This window comes from Zonotrichia leucophrys, chromosome 4 (genome assembly GCF_028769735.1).
Source record: "Zonotrichia leucophrys gambelii isolate GWCS_2022_RI chromosome 4, RI_Zleu_2.0, whole genome shotgun sequence".
In the NCBI taxonomy this organism is placed as follows: Eukaryota; Metazoa; Chordata; class Aves; order Passeriformes; family Passerellidae; genus Zonotrichia; species Zonotrichia leucophrys.
In genome coordinates, this window is record NC_088173.1 from 47,620,294 (window position 1) to 47,642,253 (window position 21,960).

A 21,960-nucleotide genomic window follows, 5' to 3' on the forward strand; every position below is an offset into this window, starting at 1 on the left:
ACAATCCAATAGCCACAAACTGTCACTAGTTAGTTTGCTTTCCTGCAGAAGTTGAAGTTGTGATCACAAACTGTTAAGAGAAGCAAGAGGGTTTGCCATGCTTTGGTAATTTTTTGTGGAAAAACATTTCCTACAAAATTTTAATGTTAAATTTTATGCCTGCTAGCTGGTTACATTACCAGCAACCAAAGCTATCACTGACACTGTTTCAAAAGACAAAAATGTATGAAAAAAAATCTCTAAATAGCATTTAAGGATCAAATGGTTTCCTCCAATGTCAATTAGGAGTGTTTTCCTGTCCTTAGCACAGGTACTCCTTTCCATCTGTCCCTTTGTACTATTTTCCTGGTTTTTTCTTTAACTGTAGGTTATGTTTTGTCAGTGGCACTAATAAATGTCATTTTACTAAAAACCTCAACTAAGAAGTCACAGCACAGAAAGAGGCATTCCCACACTCTTCTTTTACTAGAGACATTTTTTCTAAAAATGATTTTACTGTGTAATGATGTCAGTCATTATAACTCAGTTCACAAATGAAATCAAATATCAGTCAAAAGTTACAAAATCCATCTTCAAATGTGTCTCTTTAAGACTATAAACTACTAAAACATGTGCCTTATCCTAAAGGTTATAAATCAGCAGGAGAGGAGAAAGGTGCTTGTGCCAGATTCATGAATGATGGCAGTACAGATTATAAATATTAAAATCCAAATATGCAGCACTCACAGCCACAGTCCCCAGCTACATCAAAAGCAAGAACAGTTCACAAAGGGCTAAAATAACTGGGGCTACAACTATTTATTTACTTTAATCTGCAGAGCATGATTAGATAGAATGAAATGAAGATAAATCAGTAAAGAAAATAAGACATTTATAATACACTGTGAAAAAGCTGAAAAAAAATCACTAAAACAATAGTTTTTGGAAAACTTGCATCTGCAGAAAGCCTTCTGGGCCTAAATCCAATACAAACCTGTCAGAAAATATTGATGAAAAATGTGCATTTACAATTGTAAATAAGACATGAATATGAAACCTAATCCCAAACTCAATTGTTCCAGAAGGGAAAGGGAATGGTTGAGGTTTTTTTTTACTATGTTATTCAGTTAGTTGATTTAATTAGACAGTTGTTTTGGTAAACAAAATTACTTCAGAAAGAAACTCCTCCAATAACCATTGACAAATCAAATGGACTTCAAAGTCTGTCACTGTGCTTATCTGCTTCATTCATAATAACTTACTGAAAATACCTGTGAGGGTGCAGCATTATAGAAACCACCTTCCCAGAAAAGAAATGTGATCAAAGGAATTGTCAGATGGCATAAGGCCAGCCTTTCATATGCTGCCTAAGGGATTCTTTCAACTTTGTCTTGAAATGCCCTCTGCTGCTCCATCCCAGATTCTAATCCAACTCTGCAAGTGAAAGGTTAATGGAGTGCATCCTTAACACACAGGCACATCTTAACATAGGCTAACACAATAAAAACATATTTTCACAAAGTTTGGGTGCTCTTTTTAACATGTTAAAGTGATACCAGGCCTTCTGCCATTCCCCAAATGCACTACAATCAAGCAGCTGCTCAACATGGATAAGCATCAAGAAAACCTTTCTGATTAAGCTCACTACATCAAAAGCTCAGCTGACACAGGTTAACAAATGAGTTCAGTTCATGCTTTGGTGCTAGAATAAAAGGTCACAAAAAAAAACCAAAAAAAACCAAAAAAAAACCAAAACCCAAAACCCTGAACCAACCCAACAGAGAAAATAAAATGCCAGAATTGCATAAGAAGGGAGAAAACACTGTAAAAAGATTGCTACAGTGCTCAAGCAGCTGCAAGTCAGCTCAGTCTCCTTGAAGTCTGCTGCTTGACAGCAACTCAGAAGCTGGACTCTTTTCAGCACAGCAAAAAACTAAAAACAAACAAATCCACAAAGAAAACCCCCAAAAAACCCCAAACTAAAGCAGGAAGAGAAATTAAGTTCCAGAGCAAACCAGCTCAGAAATATCGTCTGTGAACTTCATGTAGCTGAATGAATAGGAAATCACGTTTACCCCAGCCAGCACTAGAGACAGTACAAGTCACTGGAGTGGGGAACTCCACAAGCAAGGCTAGGCACACTTTCAAAATGAAAAAACTCTACACTGTCCTGCTATGGTATTTCTCAGTACTTAAACACTTCAGGTGGATACAGAGGAAACAAACCAGCAAAATGCAGAAACAGAACACATTCAGTTTCATTGTAATTTATAGTAACCAACACTTAAGCTACCCAAGTAGGCTGCTCTACTGCACTTTTTAGCAGGCTATTTAGGTTTGTACTAAAAATGAGCTGTAGCAATAAGAAAAAAAGCAATTCTTTTAACTCCACTTACACTATCAGTGAAAAGATAATAAACATTTCTTCATGTAAACTTGGAGAATTGAAATGCAAAAAGCCTCCAGTTTCTGCCTCAATATCTAAATTCCCATTATCACATTCAAACAACTGTGAACCTCTGCAACTTGATCTGAGGCTCCAAGTTGACCTCTCAGATTGAGAACTTCAAACTAAATGTTCCAAGGGCTGATCTTAAGCCTAAAATCAACAGGAATTAAATTTATGCATCCACTAGGACGTATAAAGATAAATTTCTGAGCTGTAAACAAATCTCTCAGAAGCATATGCTTTTTAGGATTACAGGACAGGAAGGGCCCAGCAAATTCCAGTGCAGTCCCCAGCCATGAGAAGTGCATAACTTAATGTCTTTTGTAAAGCAATCAAACTCCTTCCTAAGAGTGCTTATGATTTTGCTCTGATTGAAAAACCATTGCAGAGCCTCGCTGCTCTAACAATTAGGAACCTTCTTTTAATTCCCAGCTTGAATTTATTCATAGCTAGCTTACACCCATTAGTTCTTGTGCCAATATTGTCCTTTAGCTTAAACAGCTCTTCTCCTTCCCTGGTGTTTACCTCCCTCAAGAATTTAATTTCATTCAATTACATTTCTAAGGACTAATTGTTTTAAAATGAGAGGACACACTTTATAAAACTATCAATGGCACATTCCATAAGGAGAAAAATTAACTTCTCTAGCAATTAAATATCCACAGAATATGAAAAGTGCACAGTAAAGCAGTTATAAGCCCATGGAAAACTTGTATTATTCCAGGATGTAAGAGAGACATGATGACTGCAAATGAAGATATTACAAGTTGTAAGATGAGAAACTTTATAAGCATACTGGAATGAAAAAATAAATTTATTTTTCAGCACTCTTGCAGAAGGACTTTAAGTTTAAAAATCCTTTTAATGCTCATTTCACTTACCACTCTGCAAAATTGGCAAAAAAGCCTCCAAACATGGCAAAACTCACAAAGCAATAAAGTACTCAGAACCATAGAAAAAAGGTGCAGTATTTTATATGCTTTTTAAAGGTTAAGGATAATTTTAATTTCATTGGGTCAACTTCCAGTGTCACTTTGGCTTCTCTTGATAGTTCCTAAAAAGGTCAAGACAAAGTGCTTCTTGATCAACCCATGCTCATGGAAACGCACATTATCTTTTTAGAAAAGTAGAATGTATTTTACAGAGCAGTTAGACTGTGTTTAGTGATTCCTAGGCTGTGCCACATCATTGATTGAAACAGCATTTATGTCCATATTTCCGAACTACACAACTTTTAATCTCAGGAAATTTTATGTTAGCAAATAATTTGGCATACATTGTAGCTTAATTGAACTAAAATTAAAAGGTTTTTATTTTGTATTAATTTCCACCCTCTGCCTACAATATGCAGTGAGATATTAGGAGTGATAGAATTTCAAATTTAATTTTCATATTAATAACCTGATGTAATCAAACACCTAATATTAGTTGGAACTCATTACACTTGTAAGAGGCATAACATATTACTAACTCAAGATATTAGGCAGATGAATTACAGAGAAAAGCCAGAGCTCCACTTCACTCTGCTAATCAAGAGTTATCTATTTCCTCAAGCCAGAGGAATAAACAGGCCAATGAATTAACAGGAAGTTTCCCCACCTTTTACTGTAAAATAAAAATTAGCTTTCTTCCCTCTCAATGAAGCAAACCAATATCCCCTCTCTTCCATCTGAAGTGTGGCCCACTTCAGGAAGTTCAAGGTTGTGAATTAAGATCTTCCAGGTCACCTCACTAACTCACTGAAATCTTTAGAAAAATTTCATTTTTTTCATATTTATTTAACTCCAGTGTTTCAAGAGCTATTCACACTATACTAATAGTATAAAAAAATCAAGAAATGCCAATCTAAAAGTCTGAGGAATAGAAAAATCAAAACATGGATTGTTTGTCCATTTTTCGTATGTCAGAAAAACAACATATGTTCCACACAACACTAAAAGTGAACCCAAAACACAGGTATCACTGACGAAAACTATAACTAAAGTTTGATAACACCTCCAGATTATCATTGAAATATTAAAATATTTTAATATTTCACTATGATAAAGGACTTCACTCAAACCAGAACACATAGTGCAGTATCAACCTATTTCTGAACACTGTAAGTAGAAACACCTCCACTCATTGCATGATGAGGTGCTGGTTTTTGATTTTTATTTTGTGAATTTCCCAGAACAATTTCAATAATTACTGCTAGGGGGGAAAAAAATCTCTCATCTGCTTGGATATGAACCTTTAGCGGGTCACAGTTTCCAGTGAATATTCTGAATGATTCTCAGTTCTACAACATACAGGAAAACCATCATGATTTTGCAAAGAAAGAATGTAATGATTAATTATTCCCTATAGACAGTGTATAAGCATTCAAATACATTTAAAAAAAATCACGTTAGTAAAAATTCACTACTACTTAGTAAGGAGTACAAGATCTGAATTATTTAATTTTTTGCCTCTAAAGAAAGGATTATGAAAATATGGAAAAGGACACCTAGACTTCCACCCATGCTACTGCTGAAATCCAATTCATAAAGATCAGATCCATATAGGATCCAGGTTTCAATTCTTTCAACTGAATTTTATGAGCTTGATTTTGCCCATATCACAACTTAGTTTCACACCAAAACAAAAGTTCCATTATCAATATTCTTTTTAACAGAAGCCATGGCTCACAATGAAACCGCTGTCCTGTCTTGATTTTGGCATTGATCATTTCTTTTACACACCTAATGATACTTGTTTGCTTAATCAAGCAAGCATAACTCTGCTGTTTTACCTTCTATTTTAACACATCATCCTAAGGACACTGCCAACCATTTTAATTTTAGTAGCTATCAACACTGATTTCACATATCTCTTTAATCCTTCCAAAATTAAACATTATGTAACATAAAGCAGCTGCACCCTTTCAGTTCATGTACTGGGAGACCAACATTTAACACCAAAAGATTTGGAAATTAACGAAAAAAGCAACAACCTGCTAACTTCTATTGCTATTACTAAAAAAAGATCTTTACCTACCCTGAAAGAAAAGGCCTTCCTTGCTACTGAAAATAAAAAACACAAGCAAACCCAATTTTCTCTGTACTACAATGTTTCTAAAACCTCTGCACACATTTTCTTTCCTTTCCCTGGTAGTTAGGGGGGAAGGGGTGGGGGGGAAAGAAAAAGGAAAGAAAAGTGAGTAAAACATTGGTAATTTGTTTAGCTAGTGATGCAGGCTGTTCTCCAATCAAATTTTGTTTCCCCAAGGAAGATATCAGTTTTAAATTACACAGCAAGAAGGCAAAAGAAAGGAAGCAAACAATCAAAACCTTCCCAGGAGGGGTAAGAGTACGGCAAGAACTCCAGAGATCCTATTTAATAAATAAACACCTTCATTTTTGTAAGTTAATTTCACCACAGGAAATAAGTTTAGTTTTAATTATATTGCCTTGTGTCATGTTTTATAAAAGGTACATGAGGCTCATTGACTTTCCCTTATTATTAAAGCCTTTTTTATGCTAGAGAGATGTTGCATGTAGATGAAGTCTCAGTAGAGCCCTAGCTCAGTGCAAAGTGATGTAAGATGCAACAGTTTTATTGTTATCCCCCACCTGTGACAACTACTGAGACTAAACATAAAAAGTCATTGCAGGTAACTTTTTTTTCCCCCCAAAAAAACCCAACTGGACATGAGAAAATGTTAAAAATACTCCTGTATGCAAAAAAGACAAAATATGTCATCCAGTCAAAACTTTTACTTACACAGATACAGGAGATACACAGAATTTCAAAAATCCAGAAGCCAAAAAAGTAATAAAGGAATAGATGAAGTTTTAAAAATTAATTTCCAAAAAGAGAAATTCCAGAGGAAAATTAATTTGCTTCTGAAGTGTAGACACAATGAAAGAGATGTATTTTGAGCTTAGAATAGCCTTTCCTAACCTTCTGGCACCATTCTTGATTTTAGTTTAAGAATATGTTTGTTTAAAACAATTTTAGGGGGCAGAGACTCTAAAATAAGTCACCCCCCTCCGATTTCAACCTTTCCCCTTTATCAATAGAGAGAGCTAAATGCAAAAAGAATGCAAGTGAAAAAATAACAGTTTACTAACAAAGAAAAAAAGTCAGTAACCACCAAAGCTGCTGGGGCTTGTGGCTCCACACAGATGAGAGAGAAAACGAAGGAAAAAAATCACAGCCACCAAGCCTCTGCTGTTCCAGAAACTCTCTTCCCCCACATAACAGCAGGGGAGTGGGGAAAACCAAATTCTGGGGAAAAGCTGTTGTGTGCAGAAGGCTCCAATGCTGCAGGGAAAAACTTCCTGGCAATTGCAGGGCTGAGCCTACATGACTACCGGTACGGCTGGAGCTTGGGGCAATGGCTGGAAATTTGTGGAGCAGCTCCAGTGCTACTGATATGTCGGAAAAAGAGTTTGGTGTGTGTCCATTTCTGTTTGTAAAGAGACCCAGCACACCCTTGATGCCTCAGGTTTTAGGTCTTATATTTTTCTGATTCTGGACTGCTTTAGTATGCAGCTTTCAGCTTCACATGAGGGGATGGTGAGTTCTCTTCACAGAGCAGGGAGACAAAACAATTCCTTCTCTAGCTGGGGACCAAGAACAAATGATCCAAATTTCAGGCTCAAGAACATCAATCATGTGGACTGAAGAGAAAAAAAAAACAAGCATGGAACTTCATAACCTAAAGCTGTAATTGGACAATTAACTCCAATATGCTAATGGAGCAGAACTTATAAAAGTGTGAGACCCCATGACCGGTTGTCCATTTGTGCCCATTTTGGTTCATCTGGGGTGTAGCCCTGGCTGGGCTCTTGCACTGCCCAAGGTGGATCCACTGAGGCCTCCAAATAAATCCCTACTTTATTCTTCAACTCCATCTATCTTCTGTTCTTGGTCAGCCTTCACAGGGCATCACCCTCCCTTCCATGAATCCAGAGTGAAACACACAAGTTTCACTCCCCATGTTGCCATATCTCAGAGACAGTAAAACAGACAGCAGAGAGTGATGTAAAGAAATGATGAAATGCATAATTTTTGGGTCACCTAGGACAAGATCCTATGGCATCCAGTGAGTGAATGCAGCAAACTACGGGAAATTGTGAGTTCTGTTTTGAATGCTTTAGGAGGTAAAAAATAGTTTTCACATCACTGCCTTTTTTAAAATTTATTTTGGGCAAAGCAGAAACATGATACTACCAAGAGTTTTTCCCCTCCCCAGTCTCAGAAATTTTCACTTTAGAGAACAGTTCCCATCCTGCTCCTTCTGGTTGAGTGTCAAATGTTTGGAAACACTCCCAGCTATTTCTAGATGACTGCTGTGACCAACAGGTAGCTTGTTCTGTGGTCTGCTGAGGAAAACACACATATTGATAAATTTGTGAAGATTTTTCTAGTTTTCTACTAGTATGACTGTGGAATAGCTGGTACCACATAACCACACAGCAATTTCTTTGGCTTCCAGAAGAATAAGATAACACATCCCTGTTAAGATGAGTTAAGACCACAGAGCACATAAGAAGTTTGTTTATATTCCAGTCTGCTTTTTTCTTTCTCTGAACTTTCTCTGCTATCTGCCTAACACCTTGCAGGAATAAACAATTATTTTGGGAAGGGGTAAAATGCTTATACAGCCCCAACAATCTTCAATGAGATGTAAAATCCAAAAAAACTCTTTTCATATGCTATTTACCCTGCTGCATAGGATTTTTCACCTCGGTTCCCATTATCAAAATCACAGTATCTATGGAACAGGTTAGAAAGCTTTTAAAAATGGTTTGCTAGAATCTCTAGCAATCATTACCTAACACATCTACTCCCACTTGCTCATCCTTCTCTAACTCCTATGTGCTAAGTTTGCAACTGAAAATGAAATACATACAGTGTTTCTTTGCCAAGCTGTCTGACACTCATTCCTCAAGTTGTTTGCCCTTCATACATTTCAGAGAATCAAGGCTTTGATTCAATTCTTAATAGTAAAACATTAAAAATTCCCTTTAAGTGCTCTTCCTTGTACTCATTAATAATCACAGAGCAATTCTGGTGACTGAATGACAAGAAGTAAGGCAATATTTTAAGAGTTTGGCATCCTCATAAGATTAGGATGAGCTAATAAGTAATTAACAATAATACAATATTTTTAGAATTTCAAAAGATATCCTATTTCATTAGTGGCAGATGGAAGAAATAAAGGGACTGAGACATTTACTAGAACCATTCTCACTCTGGTGTCAAGGAGGAAATTCCAAGATGCATTTTGGAATTTTAATGCTTCACTGTTGACACACCTCTGAAATTTTAAAATCCCTATGCTGCTGAAAGTAAACCAGTAAACCTTTTATTATCCATGGTGGTGCTCTTAAGAAGTGGAGTCAACTTTTTAAATAAATAGAAATTTACTTAGAGCTGTCAAAACACAGTGAATTTTGAATCCAGAATTGACAACTTTTAGCATTGAAGCATGCTGTCTGTATTGCAACATTAATTCCAGTAAATTAGAGAACTCAGAGGCTTCCAAAAGTACAGAGAACAAAGCCAGGTGTTGGTTGTACAGGTGGTCTTATCCAAGTTGCATCAAACAATGGAGTTCCTTTGTCTAAACCTTTTCATTCATAATTCTGTTGCTGTATTCCTCTAGTCAGTGACTCTTTTCAATCCTCCCATAAACACATCTTCACTGAATTACAAGGCCTCAAAAAAAAAACCAATAAAAACCAAAAAGTCAAACAAACAAAAAAACCTCCACACACTAAACCAAAAATAACCCACAAAACTCATGCACATCTCCAGGTGTATATTTAGTATAAAGTAGTTAGACAGTGCTGTGAGGGATTTGTTACTTTACCAGAACAGAACAGTGGGAGAGAAAAAATTCTGTTACTAGGGAACAGTGCATTAACTGGAAGTTATTCACCATCTGTACTTGTCTTGAAAACTAGTTTTTAATTTGAAAAATTTTGAGGAGTCCTTACTTTACACACTATACCACATCTGCCCAAAAATGCTTAAGGATGGTTTTATTCTCTCCTATATTTTAAAACTTTATTGCTAAAGATCATATGAATAAACCCAGATAAATATGTACAGGGAAATTCTACATTGCTTGAGGCAGAAGACTGCATATAAATCACTTCAAAACACTGTTTTGTGTTTAAAGAATAAGTTGTAAGGGAAGGTTTGCAAGGAACAATATTTTATTTTACCAGTGCAAGATCACCAGGTATGAAGAAATATGAAGGAGGTCTAAAGCTGAAGCTGGCTTTTTATCTTCCCCGCTTATTACTGTGGAGGCAGGTAAATAATAATAATTAAGATTCGAGTTTGGTATGTTTGCCCATCCTTAGAAACAAATCTGTCCAATCTTAGTACACTTCATTAAATTTCACATTAAATATGAGATAGAGAGACAAAGAAATAGGAGTGGAAGAGAAAGAGTGAGAAAACACTGGCCTAAACCAGACAATTGGAGGCTTTCTGGAGACAGTTAGTTTATGAGTAAAATGCAAATATGTTCTTAAAATTGCCTAAGTTTCATTTAAAAAACAAACAAACAACAAAATTACATATAACTCAGCATTTTTCAAAATTTGTCAATTAAGATGTGCTTTGTGGCTTTCTTCCTAGACATGCAAACAGTGACAGGAATTAAAATAAAACAAAAACCCCAAACTGCTGGCATGTATGGGTGTTCCAATCCAGAACAATTCAAAGCTTACCCATTCATGCATTTGTTTTATGATTTTGGGGGTGTGCTGCTTTTGCAATAATTGGGGTTTTTTTGTGAAGAGAGAAAAAATTAGCAACAGAACCAGCACATGGGGGTGTGATTTTTTTTTTTTTTAATATTTTTGACTAAAGTTATGTTAGTAGGCCTTATTCTGTATCTTCCAGCATTTTTATCAGGTCCATCAATGGAGAACCTTCCTCATCCTTTTATCTAAATAAAATGTCTTCTCCTGATGTGAACATGGAAATGAACTCTCTAAATACTGACAATATTAAACAGAGATCTTCATAATTAAAGATATACTGAATGTAACACATCTGAAGTACTTCCAGTTTTGCAGCAGTATTATTTAAGTCAACAGTGGTTGCATTCATTAAATTCCATTCATATCACAATAATGTTCTCGATAAAGGTATATGGAGGGCAAGGCATTATGCCATTAATGTGTAAGATAAATAGTATTTCTTTGGTACTGTCAGCATGATTCAACTAGACTTTAATCCAGAAGTCTCAATTATTTTTTAACCTAATCCAGTGTGTATTGTGACCTGATGTAACAAACAATAACCTCCCTGCCAAAGGCCAAGCCTTCAACACTTCCTCTCTTAGTGGGCATTACTCTCTGTGTGGAGAATTTCTCAGAAAATCGTTTGAAGACATTGAAACTGATATCCTGAAAATTCATCAGAAAGGAAGTGATTAGCACTCAGATACACTGGGAAAGCTAACTAAAGCCTTCTATAAAGTTTATAGCTGAATTCACTGCTACTTTTCCCTAAGAAGTTAATGGCAGAAAATTCTAGATGCCACCTCTCCACAAGAAGAAGAATTCACACAAAGGAACAGTAAGAGTGTACACTAAAATACAATAATAAGCTCAATAAAAGCACCACAAAATACAATTTGTTTTCTACTTTGGTATTTCTTTTTTAAGGCATAACTCAATGTTTAAAATTTTTTATGTCTTCTCATAAAAGAGACAACTCTTGCTTCACCCCATCATCATGGGGTTAAATCTTTGTTGTTGTTATATACTGGAATGAACATTAGAGTTTTCAAATTTATAAATTAAAATTAAAGAAAAAAAATTAAAAAATACAAGAACTAGCCCTGGGAATCCAATAAGTTAGTGGTTAGAACATGGGAACCAAAAATTATAATGAATGCCTTAAAAAAACACTAAAAAAAATCTTTTAGACTTTCCTTAGTAATTTAGCCTCCAAGCATCCTCTACTCTGAGAAAGGTGGCTAAGCCAACCTGATAAATGCATGTAACTGTTCATTCTCCCATCAAAAACTCCATCTCTCATGTGACAAACACTCATCCTAGAAACAAAATAACCTTGCAATTTTCTATCAAACACAGAGGTTCAATGGAATGGTTATGCTTCAACATTATTCTAACTACTATATTAACTCTTGGTTAATTCAATCTCTATTTACTCTCTAAACTGATGATATAAATATTTGCTGGAAACATGTGTTGCATCCATACATTCTTTACTGCATTCTGAAATTAATATCAATAAAGTTTCACAACACTTCTACACTATCCTCTATTTTATTATACCACCTATTTTGGTTTTCTTTTTTCATTGTTATTCAAACTTCTGTTGCCTCCTTTGCAGTGAATCAGTTACTATAGAAACAGTTGTACATGCAAACCTGAGTTGAATTCACTAGCATAGAATAAAAAAAAAAATAAAATTTGACTAAATAGTTTGAATTGGTAGAGTAACAAAATGTGAAAATTCAAGTGTGGGCTACAATTCATACCTTGCCTAGATTCAATATGTGATTTAAATAGTGAAATGTTATAGGTTGGTAATAAAGAAACAAATAGCAAAGTTTTAAGCATGCTTAATCCCATCTAATACTATCACTGAGTTACGTATTTTATTGAATTGCTCTTCCAGTGAAAGGCTTTAAATGTAAAGATTTGTTTCACAATAAAACTCCAGGTGATTCATCATTCTAGTAATTTGTATTAATTTAAAGCTGCTGGATCAATTTACTACAATAAATTGTCTTGTGTTGGTAAAAAGAACAGCACTGGGTTAAAGCTACTAACACTACAATGTCTAAATTTTCTTTCAGTGCTTTATATAAATTAAAGGAAGACCAGGCTGAGACTTTACAATTAATTTTTCACCAATTCCTTCCCTGGTTAATAAATAAGATTTATTTTTTTTTAACAGATAAATATGAAATGTACATACACCCCACAAAGAAATTTTCATACGTTTGTAGACTGCCTTGTCTTTCAGGATTATAAAAATTCACAATTAATTGGCTTCCATATTGTGCTATATCTGGTTTAAATAGGAATTGTACTGAGTACCACCTTAGCTAGCTCTGCTTCAAGTAATTACTACAACACTGAAAAAAAAGGCTCTTAAAAGCTTGCTCCAGCCTAAATACCCATAATGGTTTTCACAGGTGACAAAAGCCTTTCAAACAGCAAAAATCAGAGCAGACAGCTCACCTTCCATCAAGAACCATGCTAATGAGCTTCTGATGTCATTTCTGTGTGCCCTACACACCCCAGCTCCTCCAAAAACTGCTGTTCTGATCTCCTCAGCTTTTGGCCAGTGCTGTTCCACCATTTAAATATCTAAGCCAAGTTGAAGTTTTTCAAAATATTCCATTATTTTTTTCACTCAGGACCTACTCAGAGTGAGACTATTAATTCCTATTATTTGTGCTGAACTCAAAAGAAAAATGTTCCAGTGGTTTCAAAGAGCTTTGAATCAGGCCCAAAGGTTTTAAATTGGATCTAATTTATCCCTGGACTTTACTAATCCTCTGCTCAGTGATGAATTTAACCTGTCTTAAAATTACTAATTAGATAGGGCAAGAATATATTTTTAATAGCTTTTTCAATCTGAACCACACAGAAAAATTGCATCTGTAAGATTTGGAAGTTTTTTTCTGAAAGCTTTCCTTGATCTATATTATGGTCTATGTACTTGTAAATGATTTCTAATTTTTATTTTTTTTTTTTACATCACTCAGTTATTTCTGAAGCAGTAGATGACACCGATTAGCATATGCTGATTAAAGAGTACAATTGTGCGACAATGACTTTAAATTTTAAGATAAGGCAAACTGATAAAAATAGAAGGGCATAATTCAGGGAACAATTATCCACCTCAGGTGAAGGAGTTCTACAGACTTAATTACAAAAATGTACAGAATGCATTACTGTCAATTAGAGCACACCCTGTGCAATTCATTAAAGCCCTCTCCCCTGTGCACAAGTGACAAATACTTCATTATGCCCTGGAGAAATGAGGAAGAACAAAAAGGGGTAATGTCAAATGAAAAAGGGACTGATCTGTTCATAACACAGAAGTGTATTATATATATTATACATATATATTAAGGAATTTGGATGAAAGAGAGAAAACTAGAGAGGAAAAAGTGCCTCAGGAGAGGTCTAATTTGCTTACAGAGGAGTTAGGATGGAGATTTACTACGGTAATTAAGCTATTATTCAATGACAAAATGAAAAAAAAGAAGCAATTACTGAAGAAACCCCACTGACACTTGGCCTAAAAAGATACATACCTTGCCAAGAATGGAAAAGGTAAAATAAACAGCAACAGAATTTTTTATAAATGGTTTTACTTAAAACCAAATGAACCAAGTTAGATCTGCCATCATGTCATTTTCCACTTTCCTGATCTTCATGTTCTTCTCCTGCTGGACTGAAGTATCCCTCACAGTTCTCATACATAGAAATAGTGACAACTTGACATAGTTTTGAAGAATCCTCATCTTTTCTCTATCACTCTTTGAGTATTTAGTTTCATTACCAGTACTGTTTTGATATATAAATTTAAAAAAAATAATAATATTTAAGGTAACATTCATATTGAGCTACACAGTAGTTGTACTCTCATTAACATTTATATTATTCTTGATTCAGGGACAGAAATTTTACATTTGCAATGGAGACCTTTTTCAGTATATGTCTTTCATATGCCTCAGCTAAATTCCAAGTAATCAGGCAACCCCAGTAAAGTGTAGTCTGTCAATACTAAGATGAGATTTTCCAGTCCTAAAATATGTCCAAAGTCACTGCAAAGTTAATCTAGATAACTTCACACCAGCATCTTCCAAGTCAGCAAACAGCAGGCACTCATCCAGCCCAGCACTGTTATTATATATCAAACAAAGGTAAATCCCATTTGAAAACCATGATCAAGTGTAGGAAACCCCTGATACCAAGCCCTTCTGCTTTAAGCCTGCCTTGATAGTTTTAGACCTTGCTGGCTGTTACAAAATTTAAAAATCAGTATTTATTGCTTATAATTATTTGCCTGTTTTGCCTTAAAGCTTTAGAAGATTTTTTGGCAGTTTCCCCTTCTTTTTGCATTTCAGTTTTTTTCTCCCAAAGCTATTCTGTGCTTTGCAATACTCAGACAAGTGATAATTATTTCCTATACACAGATTTACACATAACCTGCTTAATGTTAGTAATTAACCTCAATACACTGCTGTGCGGGTAAAGGATGAATGGAAAGTAAGTTTCTTAACTTGCCTGTCAAAAGCAAATGTGTCAGCTAAATTCCAATTAAAGGCTCAGTTTAATTAGACAGGGGGTTGCATATGAGGATCTAACTGCTATGACACCATGCAGGAACTCATTCTCCTTTTTCATATTCCAAAACATATCAAAATGCAAATCAAAACAAATCAGGTGTATGGCAGTGATTTAGGTCCACTCAGCTGCACTCCTAAGAGGAGGGAGGGAGATGCTGATGCTGATCAGTTCCATTTTATTGCTAGTTCAGATAACATGCAAAAAAATTCTCAATAGGTTCATATAGTCAGGGGAAATAACCTGAAAATTAGCACAGAGGAGGAGAACACATTTCTTTAAGAATTCTCTCAAAACAAAGCAATTCTTTTCAGATAAATCAAATTAACAACTAGCCAAGTCACATGGAATAATACTGGAGTACTGCACAACATTCTGCTCCTGAATCCCCATGTCAAATTTCATGACAGATAAGGACAGTCAGATTTATCAAAACCTGTTCTAATACTGCAACATAATCAGGTCAGGTATAAATCCTTGCTTTCTACATCATGCCAGTTATTTGAACAACACCACAGGTCAGGATTCAGCATCCCACCTTCAACAAAATCTCTGTGGCAACTGCACTGCAGCCCTGCACGTGGATATTAGAAGTGACTGAAATACAGAATGTAATCTTGAACAATATTGTGCAGATAACTGTTTAAAAATTAACGAACTGTAGAACCTTTAAGTTGGTAAATATCTTTAAGATCATCAAGCTCTATTTCAATCACATCAGGCTTGACAATTTGCTTATCTCTACCATTGACTTACTCAGTCTGCCCATCTTGACTTCCAAATGTCCACTGGCTGACTTTTTCTTGAAAGTTCAAAGTATCCACACCTTTTCAGCAGCTTCAAGAGGAAGTGTCTCTTTAAAAAATTAAATATAAGGACATTATTTGTGAGGAAGACTTTCTATCTTTCAACTCATGTCAAGCACAAGTTAATAAGTTTAAGTTAAGTACAATTTTTCATTATTGATTAATGCAACAATGTCTGGGTGGGGAAGGAGAAGCTGGAATAGGACAAGATGCTATGGGACCATACACACTTTAAAATAAAGTATATTTTAGGCCTATACTTGATATGTTCAGTATAAGTGTCTAACAGCTGATTTCAAAAAACATTATTTCAGGTTTGAAGGAATATTAGGAGAGAGAAAGAGGTGCAAAACTAGTAGTATTGTGAATGCAGGAGCAGGAATTCTTGATCTAATGAAGACAAAAGGGATGAAAGGCATAAAAGCATCATGATCTTTGTGCAGGTGTCTCATACACCCATAGATAAAACCATCATTTTCAGTGGAGATTTTTCCTTCAAGAGCTGCCAAAGCAGAGGCCATCTGATAATTTCTCTGTTTATATCCAATTATTACCCATCAAAAATATTTCAGCTTTATCATGCTGCTGATTGTAGTTCACCAAAGAATCTGACAAGAGAAGCTCAATGTGCTAAATTTGTACCATAGTTATACACTTAGGAAAGCATGTAATTTTCACTTGTTATAAAGAAAAGCAACCAAAGAGCTAAGATGCTATTAAATCACTAAGGCATATTGCAAATAGCCATGTCAGTAATGTATTTTTATGTTGAAAAGAACAGCACTGAGCAATAGCTATGCTGAACTATGTTTTGTTCATTAAATGATGGATCTTGTTCTATTAATTATATGAAACATTTTCTAGACAGACACGTTATTCAATTTGGTCAACAGTGATAATTCATATTAGAAAAACACAATACAACCTGCAGAATGTATTTGACCAGGTTAAATTTATTCAGAATGTAAAATATGCTTTCCTCTCTCACATGTAGTGTGACCTATTTTATATAAATTGAGAATGTTTAGACTTCAGAAAGGATACAGAACAGAACCCTAAATCAGTACAATATGCAAAAAAAATCATCATATTGAATATGTATCAGGCAAAATTATTTCTTCCCCAAATGAACACAGAGTTTCTAAAGGGGATTAGGAAGCGTTATGGGAGAAATATTGCAAATGCATTATTGGAACACAAATGTGCCCTTTACTTCTTGACACTTCATTTGGAAAACACCAAGTAGGTATTAATTAAGATAACAAGTGACCCATACTTTTAATCTTTTGCTTTAATGACTGATGAAAATTTATAAACTTTAATGCTACTTCTTCACTGATGCAGAGCTAAATATATCAGGAGAGAATAACAGAGACCTAATTCAGCTAGTAAAAATTTTCACTTTTAATTTCAATGTGTGCCTCAGAAACATAGGCAAAAATTCAAGTATTCCTTGATTTCCTTCCTCTGGGAAATCTCACTGGGAAGCAGAAGAGAATTTTTTCAGTTTCACAGAAGAACTGTCAGCTCACGACAGGTTACTGGAAAGAGCTTTGCATTGTGTGTAGGAGCTAGTTTGCCTAAGAACAACTGCAACAAAATGCAATATCTACATTTTTCCGGTTAGATTTTCCATTAGAAAACTAGGTCCTACCTCCCTTCTCACTGCAAAATTAATAAAAGAAAAGTGAAAATTTGCTTATCATTTAAAAGGTATGTGCCAGCTATTTCTACACATAACCTTTATTCCCTTGTCATTGACAAAAGCTTATTTATCTCAAGGAACAAGGGGAGTGAATTACCCCTCCTGCAAGCACAGAAAATCAGTTGTACGCTTTCTTTAAAAAACACAAAGCAAGACTTACATTGATAAGAGCTATTCCTACATTTACAAAATGTTTACTTCAAACAACAACATACCAGGTACTGCCAAGTATTTTTCCACTGCTTGTATTGTGGTATCAGCTACATTTCTAAGGACCAAAGTTTCTAAAATATAACAGAACACGATGGTTATAGAGCTCTCTGAGCCTGAAAGAAGGTGAGCAAGCCATTTTGGGAGTATATCAGTATGAAATGACTCAAGAATAAGCTTTATTTCCTTGTACACTATAGTTTAGTAGACATCAGTTTAGAGAGAATTATCACAGGCTCTCTAGATGGGTAGTTCTCAGTATAGCACATCAAAACTCACTACTTTGTGAGAGTGTCCACTTACCCTGATCCCCAAAATACATCCTGTTTCACCTTTTTACTCAAAACAATGGAACAACATTTGGGTTCCACCTTAGTGCTGAAATGTTTGAGTACTATTACTCTGTTCAGTTGCATCAGAAAACTTCTAAACTTCAGTTCTGTTTTTTTGATATGGAGAATTTCCTTTGTTTCATTTCATTTTGTATTTATTTAGGGAAGGCATAGGCAGATGAGAAACTCAAAATAAAAAAAATTAATGATATTTTTGTAAACCCTAGTTACCTAGCTGTTGGTAGAAATGGTATCTTATCTTTAAGAGGCTCTTAGATGCGGCTGAGCATGGAATGGCTGAAGCAAGAGAACATTAGCATTTCCCATTGCCCTTTTCATGATGTCCACTATCAGCATTAGCTCCAGGAAAACAGCCACAAAGCATATTAAACCATCAGGGGCTACATTTGTAAGTAATTTGGCAAACAGCTGGTCTCTGTAGACCTTTGCCTGAATTTCTCTGCAATTTGCATATTGCTAATAATTATATTCAGCACGGAAGTTTTCTTTGCAATTAGCTCTTTTAAGTGCATCAGAGCTTTAGAAGACATATATTCATTTGACAGTATTCTAATTGCTTTTTATGTTGTCATCTTTAAAGAAAAGGAGCTTTATGATCCTAAACCTTTAAAACATTTTAATTTTTCTGAGAACTTGATATGAAAGGGCTGAGAACTGTGGTCAAATTAAATCAGTGTAACTAATTTGAAGACACATGAAGTCTTTGCAATGCATCAGTTCTGTCAGTCCAACATTTTTCCTCTTTATGAAACTACACAAAAATGTGACAAACCACATCTTGTCTTATGAGAGTAAAGATTTGCTTCATACTTACTGTTTTTCGTGCTTACTGTCTAGACCAGTCTAGCCAGATTTCTATAGGAAATCTGTTACACATACTAGTTAATGCAGATTGTTTCCTTCGTATCCATATTAAATGGCTGTGAGAGGCGGAAATGTTATGGGAAATGGCTTAAACATTGCTAGCATGGAGTTTTGCCCATTATGGCTAAACTATGAATAAAGAGGCTGAGACCACCCAAGCTCACCCCTCCTTCACCTGACTCCAGCTTTGGGCTGAGACTTGAGCTGCCAAACAGAGCCTGAGACAAGATAAAGGTGATGCTATTGTTCAATAACCTCTGGTCTAGGGGCAAGGAAACAAGGCTAAGGCAGGAGAATGTATCCACAAGAAAGCCAAATCCGGCATCTGTCCTGAAAATCAGCTGAGGCCACATTTGCACAGCCTGCCCCACAGCCAGGGAGGGAGGAGGAGAGTTCTGGGGGATCCAGAGGCTCCTGCAAGAGACTGTGCCAAGCTTGCCCCCTCCAGGGAAGGTGTCCGGGAATTCCCACCCAGCCCAAGTGTGTATCAACCCACAAAACTCCATCTTTGCAGAGGACCTTCAGAACCAAGAAATATGGATGGAAAGCATCCACAGGACTGGGGGATCTGTGGATCCATTGGGATCTACAGATTGGTGATGTTTCCGACTACACTTGTCTCTTTCACTCTCTCTTCTCTCACTTCTTTTCTATTTCTCTCTGTCTCATTTCTGGTGAAATAAACCCCATATTATTGACTTTGGCATATGGTCTCATTTGCCCTTTAATTCAGGCAGAGGCTTTTCTAATCATTTTAATAAGCGGATCGTCACAAGGGGCTTGAGGCCTACCCATCAGAGCCAGGCCCTGCAGGGGCTGCACAAGGGGCGCAGGGCCCGGCACTGCCAGTCCCAGCAGAGCCGCTGGCCCAGGAGGAAGCAGCTCCTGGAATCCCACTCTGCACTCCAGGAGCTCAGACAGGAGGAGGAGGAGGAGGAGGAGGAGGAGAAGGTGAAGGCAGCTGCAGCACCCAGCCCTGCCCGGCGGGCTGGCAGGCCGGGCCCTCAGTGGGCAGGGCCGGGGCAGACAGTGGCTCAGGCCTGCCCTGTGTGACTCTCAGGAGGGGGGAGCCTTGGTCAGCATGGAGGAAAATCAGGAGTATGACATGGATCAAAAGCTTTCCCAACCAGGAGAGGTTACCAAAAAAGACCCTTGTCTTTTGGAAGAGGTGACATTCCAGGAGTTTAACCAACAGCAAGAAGAAGTTTCCACATGCGGAGTTGCGAGACCCCAAGAGCGGCATCAGTGCGAGGCAGGTGAGACAATCCAGTGGGGAGATGGCGCACAGCAAGAGCCAGAGATGTCCCACCTGGAAGAAAGTGTGACAGTCCAGGAGCTCTCCCAGTGGGACAAAGAGGATGAGACATACCAGGAGCTGAATGAGCTAGAAGATCTGATGTACCAAGAGCTGCCCTTGTGGGAAGGGGAGGGATACCAGGAACTGTATCCTTTGGAAGATGTAGGAGCTCATCTACACATGTACCAATGGGAAGGAGAACAGAGAGAGCCAGAGTTGTCTCAAGAAGGAGACAACAGGGAAAAGGAGCTAACCCAAGAAAAAGACTATAATGTCCAGCAGATGGCTCAATGGGAAAAAGTTGGGAGCAACCAAAATCTGTCCCAAATGGAAGAAAGTGTCAGCAGCCAGGGGCTGTCTCAATGGGGAGAAAGTGTCAGCTACGAGATCTATGACAAGCCCTTAGACCAAGAGGAGGACAAAGATGCCCAGCCTTGTGCCCCTCAGGGGCCCCGCTCTCCCAGCAGCGTGGGCACCCCAGCAGCAGCAGAGGCAGCCTGTGAGCTGCCCAGTGCCTCTCCTGCCCCGGGGAGTCCCACAGACGATGACCTGGCAGCTGCTGCTGCTCCAGCTGAAGCTGCTGAGGAGGTGGAGGAGCCCCCAGAGCCTCTGGCTCCCGAGGTGGAAGAGGCACCAGGTTCTCCTGCTGGCAGTGAGGAGCTTCCATCGGCAGGGACAGAGAGCCCAACCCCTTCCCCAAGCAGCCCCCCAGGCAGCAGCCAGGATCTGCTGGACTTAGCGGGGCACATCAGCTCTGAGGTGGTGCTCAAGGCTGTGCCTGAGGTCCAGGCATCTGGCCAGCAGCCAGAGAAACAGGGGGATCTGGAGCAAAGCATGGCTGCAGAACTGGAAGCAGCAGCTCCAGGACAAAGGGAAGAGAGCCCGAGCTCTGCCCCACACAGCCCACTGGGAGCCCAGGAGCTCAGGGAACAGCAGGAGGAGGAGGAGGCAGACAGGGGGTCAGTCCTGGCAGAGGAAGAGAGCGAGGAGGGGGCCTTGGCTGGGGAGCTTGAGCTTTCTCAGTGGAAAGATGAGGAACACACAGAGATGTCCCAAGGGGAAATCAGTGAATACCAAGAAGGGTTCCAAGGAGTAATCTGTACTGAGCAGGAGCTTTCCCAAGCAGAAGCCAGCAGCTCCCAGCCAGGGGAACAGGGGGACCTGGAGCAAAGCATGGCTGCAGAACTGGAAGCAGCAGCTCCAGGACAACGGGAAGAGAGCCCAAGCTCTGCCCCACACAGCCCACTGGGAGCCCAGGAACTCGGGGAACAGCAGGAGGAGGCAGACAGAGGGTCAATCCTGGCAGAGGAAGAGAACAAGGAGGGGGCCTTGGCTGGGGAGCTTGAGCTTTCTCAGTGGAAAGATGAGGAACACACAGAGATGTCCCAAGGGGAAATCAATGAATACCAAGAAGGGTTCCAAGGAGTAATCTGTACGGAGCAGGAGCTTTCCCAAGCAGAAGCCAGTAGCTCCCAGCCAGGGGAACACGGGGACCTGGAGCACAGCATGGCTGCAGAACTGGAAGCAGCAGCTCCAGGACAAAGAGAAGAGAGCCCGAGCTCTGCCCCGCACAGCCCACTGGGAGCCCAGGAGCTCATGGAGCAGCAGGAGGAGGAGGAGGCAGGCAGGGGGTCAATCCTGGCAGAGGAAGAGAATGAGGAGGGGGCCTTGGCTGGGGAGCTCGAGATTTCTCAGTGGAAAGATGAGGAACACACAGAGATGTCCCAAGGGGAAATCAATGAATACCAAGAAGGGTTCCAAGATGTAATCTGTACGGAGCAGGAGCTTTCCCAAGCAGAAGTCATTAGCTCCCAGCCAGGGGAACAAGGGGACCTGGAGCAAAGCACGGCTGCAGAACTGGAAGCAGCAGCTCCAGGACAACGGAAAGAGAGCTCAAGCTCTGCCCCACACAGCCCACTGGGAGCCCAGGAGCTCAGGGAACAGCAGGAGGAGGAGGAGGCAGAC

At 38.2% G+C, this 21,960-nt stretch overlaps 1 long non-coding RNA gene across 1 annotated transcript in view; it reads right to left on the bottom strand.

Moving 5' to 3' along the window:
• Positions 1-21,960, bottom strand: part of LOC135447441 (uncharacterized) — a 63,432-nt gene that overhangs the window by 15,232 nt on the left and 26,240 nt on the right. The window contains exon 2 of the long non-coding RNA XR_010440122.1: positions 15,517-15,615. This is a non-coding gene — a long non-coding RNA (uncharacterized LOC135447441). The remainder of the gene's footprint in view (positions 1-15,516; positions 15,616-21,960) is intronic.